The following is a 5,438-nucleotide window of genomic DNA, read 5'->3' as shown; positions in this document are numbered from 1 at the left end:
ATAAGTATCCAATTCATTTAATGCCTCTTTTATTGTATTTGTACATCTTGGTGCATTATATTCTATGTTTTTTATTCTCTTATTTTTCCCCTTAACGTAATTTTTTTTTCCCAATACACTATTTTTTATGTTTTTCTGAATTTCATGCTTTGCCATTATTCGATCAATTCTTACTATGCTTATTTCTCTCATTTTATATATGTTAAACAAGGATTCGACCTCTGACTGCTGTAAATAGTATATATGTATCATTATTTAATGATGAAAAAAAAATAAATGAGCCATAATTGTGTTAAATAGAATAATTATGAAAAAATCATAATTATACAATTATGTAAAGTATTACCACATCATTCCAATAATGATTTATGCAAAGCATAATTAAAAATAAGGAAAATATATGAAAAATATTGAACATTCTTTTACCCATCCTGATAAATTTCTTTATTATTATTATATAATTACTAATAAAAACACTCATTATGTATAATTTAAGTAATAATTAATTATAGAAAATAAGATAAATTATTTTATTAGAATAGTAATTAAAAATAAATATATTATATCCTAATTATATTTATATGTGAAACACCACTAGACATATATTCTATTTAGTATGTTCTATTAGTATTACATAGGAAATTAAATAAAATACTAAATATATAATCATAAAAAATATATAAATCTATTATTTATTTTAATTTTAGTGTCCTCTATATTGTAGTAATTATAATATGTAATATATATAAAATATGTGTAAATTATATATCTAGGCTTATATATAATACCTAATTAATTTTGTACATCTGTAACAATAGTTCTAGAAAAATCAGACTTATATTTAGGAAGATATAACAACTATATAATTATAAAATTATTATAATTATATATTGGTTATATTTATATTTATAATATATAATATGTGTTTTATAAAATAAATGCGATTTTTTAATTATGCGATACATTAATGAAATTTAAGCTGCAATAAATATATAAATCACATAAATATGAATATCATTTAAGTGGGAATGGAAATATTATGTCTATTATTCGATAAATATCATAATTCATTTTTCCTTTACGTAGAAAAATAATGTAATATTATCATGTAATGGATAAAAAATATATAAATATAATATATTATATATTTTTGTTTAATTAAATATGTATACTAATATTAAAAAAAAAAAAATTTAAATGAATACTTTGTTCATAATTTTGATTTGTACATAATCTATGATCCATATTTGACCTAACATGAATTAATTATAGATGTTTAAAAGTACATCTATATATTATATACGCAAAAGAATAAATATTTTATGATGTCTATTAGAATATCACTTTCTTAAAAAGTGTTCATAGCGTTGTATTTAATAATTTTTATTTTATTTATACACATAAATATCTATTGAAAATATGGTTTAAAAAAAATATATACAGTAAAAAACGCATATCAGGAAATTGTATGCTTCACGTAAGTTCAATATCAAAAATGAGTCTTTTTACATAATATTATTATTTCATTTCTTATGAAAAATAATAATATAATAATTTTATAATTTTTCCACAAAATTATGAAAAAAAATGTTATATTATTTTGAATACAAATGCTTTACTATATATATAAGAACACGTATATATACAGAAGTATTCACATATTCTTAATTAATATAATAATTATTAATAACCAAAAGTTTTATAATTATCAATATATTATTATTTATGATTAAAATTTTGAATATTTTTTTCTTGTGAAATATATCATATAGTATTCTGAAAAATTTATATATTTTTTCATGATAAATGTAGTCATATGATTACTAATATTACGAAATATTCATCAGTTACACATATACAAAATTTTATATAAAATAATTTATGAAAAAATGCGCATATAAATTCTATAAATATAGATCTCATCATATAAATTAGAATATGTGCTGTTTGGACATTTTTGCTTGTTAATTTTTTTAATACATTCAGAAAGTTTCTTTTCAATACATATACATCATTTTTCTATGCATATATTATATCACATATAATATTAATTTTGAAATGTAATTACTGTCAAAATTTTCTTAATATATACTTTTTTTACAAATACGATAATAATTAATGTGTTTTTATTCTTTTATTTAATATATCAGAATATTACTGATTTATTTGGTTTAAATCTAACAAAATTCATCTATATGCTCAAAGAATTATTTTCTAAGCATATATATTAAACGATATATATATCCTAGTAGAATTAAAACTGAATGCATTTTCTATAATACTATAATGTTACCAATAAAATAAATGCCTTTATTATAAATTTATTATATCTTCTTTTTATTCATCATAAATATTTTTATAATTATCATAAAAATATCATGATGCCTTATATGAATTACTAAATTACATGATTATCAATAATAATATTGATTAAATTTATTTTAGTAATATATAAGTATCTATTTACAAATAAAATATGTAACATTGTTATTTATGAAATTTATATTGTAATATCATAAAAATGTCCATATATGCAACAAAAATATTTGTCTTATATAATATTTAAAGATTATTTTTATAGGATAAACTATCTTTTATTTTTAATTAATAATAACCTAACACAAAAGAATAGTGCAATATATTATACTAACATATATAGAATTATTCATAAATTGTAAAGGCCTACAATAAAATTATATGGGTTACATGTATTGATGCATTTGTTCTTATAACATATATAATATATATTTATTTACGATTTTCAGATAAATTTCAAATATGTTTTTATAAAATTTAATTTATACATATTCACCATTTCATATGCATATACATTAGCATAATTTGACATAACATAGTATATAAAACAATTATAAATATATGTAAGTCTATAATATTATACATCTTCATATATTATTATAGGCATTCTTTAATTAATATCCTAAAATTCAACAAAAAAAACATTAAGAGAATAAATTTAAAAAACTATTGTTCATATATAAAGCTCTAAAAATTATATATAATTTTTTTTTTATATATGTAATGTATTTATAAATTTATACATAATATAATATTGTATATGTTAGGACATGTAAATAAATATATTAATAATATTAACCCACATAAAAACATTTTTATAAAATAAACATTATACCATGTTATTCATTTAGCTATTTCTGCACATTAATTTTTTGAACACACACACATATATGATCATATAAGTCATTATTCATGAAACTATAATATGTAGTATATAGAAAATGAACTATTTGAATAAACAAATACTATCAAATACTATTTTTTGAATGCTAGATGTTAACCTCATATATGCCTTGACAGTTAATCCTTGTAACTATTCTGTCTAATTGCATTAAACACTTATGTAAGATGAAATAATAATGTAATAAAATGAACATATGAATTAGAAGAAACAATAATAAAAAGCATTTCATATAATTTGAATATTTATAAAATAATAATTTTAATATTATACAAGTATCCTGAAGACTTTCTTATTATATAAAAAATAATTACATAGTTTTCAGCTTTAAGAATCACTTAATATTTATAAAGTTACGAAAAATCAAAAACTAAATATAAACAATTAAAAAGGGTCATTTATATATTATTTCATGTCAGTTTCATTATTACAAAATTTATGTTAGTTTCACTTGGTAAATATTCGCAGTCATTAAATTTTATCTTCAATGTTCTTATACTTTTGTATAACTTTAATCTATCATATTATCTTATTTATTAGTATTATTTCCTTTATAGTCTTATTTTGTGTATCTCTTACATTTATATATTATTCAGTTAATATATTATAGTATAATATTAGCATTAACCAAGTAAAAATTGTTCAGATTATTTATTTATTAGATTAATTTATTCCTTAAAATTCATTTTGTTTACAAATTACATGTTTTAACTTGTATATAATAATTATTTATTTGGGCATGAGATTATTTTATTGTCATGTTCTGATATGTTCTCAATGAATTAGTTATATAATTTTAGGTTTTAGTATACAGTTTTCAAAATACAGTTTTCACGACTAATGTTCATTCTTCAGAGAATAGATTAGGCACATATCTGGATAGAGTTTTTAGGGTTTATGATTTATAATTTATGTTAGATTTTATAGTATTCTGCTTATAATAATTGTTAAATATATTAATACATCGATAGCTTTTATGTCATGAAGATTATATATCATATACATATTGAATTTTTTCAAATTTATTATATTTTTATCTATCATACATTTATTATAATAGAAATTAGCTGAATAATCATAATTGTAATTGATTTATACATATAGAATATATAATTTTTTTTTTATATTTTTTGTTATATTAATTGCAATTTTTTTCATATATATATTGTCTAAGATATGATAACTGTAGTGTTTATTAGAAGAATATTATTTTTATATAAAAATATTTTTTATATTATAAAGTTTATAAAATATTATTAATAGATATGTATTTTGTCAGATTTAATAATTTATTTATAATAAAGCACTTGACATTTTAAACTATTTTATATGTGTTTTCATTATTTCCAAAGTATTTTTTTTTGTAAGATTAATTATATAAAATATTAGTCAATTATTCATATTAAATAATAGCGTAATTGAAAAGTTCAACAGTGTAATATAAAAAAATAATGATTTATATTTCTTTAATGTGGATATATTCTTTATGTATATGTTTTTTATTGTAGAATCATATAACATATAATACATTAACACTTTATTTATAAACATATATTTTATAGTATTCAAAAAAAGATTGTGTCATATTGGAATGAGTATTTATATATATGTTGTTATTATTTCTGAAATATATACTAAATTTTGTATACATCTATAGATTATAAATGATAACAAAACACAAGTTTAATTTTTTTACCTATGAGTGTTTTTATATTACAGTTACGTATATTCATAGATATATAATCACTTATAAAATAGTAAGAACTATATTTATAAAAAAAAATATTGTGTCTAAAAGTATATACTTTATATATTTATATTATGAATAAATATTATAATTTTTTATTAGTTCATTTGGTTCAGGGTATAGTGATTAATATTTAGAGTACATGTTTCATAGTTCAGGATTTAGTCTTTAGATTTTAGGTTTTTGTCATGTGTATTTTGACAGTATATATTTATAGTTCATATTTTGTTGCATACTTATTCATTTTAATTTGTAGAGTTTGTTTTCTATAAACAATATACTTTATATATTACATGCATATTTAAAAACATAGGTCCCATTATATAGGTAGTAACAATGTATATATACAGATTAGATATTTATTTTGTGACCATGTATAATACTAAAATTTTTATAATGGAAAAATCTATTAAAACAAAATGTTTTATGAAAATACATAAATTTACTTTTATCTTATATATTATAATATACACT

This window comes from Plasmodium gonderi (genome assembly GCF_002157705.1).
Source record: "Plasmodium gonderi DNA, contig: Pgo-contig_33, whole genome shotgun sequence".
In the NCBI taxonomy this organism is placed as follows: domain Eukaryota; phylum Apicomplexa; class Aconoidasida; order Haemosporida; family Plasmodiidae; genus Plasmodium; species Plasmodium gonderi.
Note: the sequence above shows the minus strand (reverse complement) of the source record.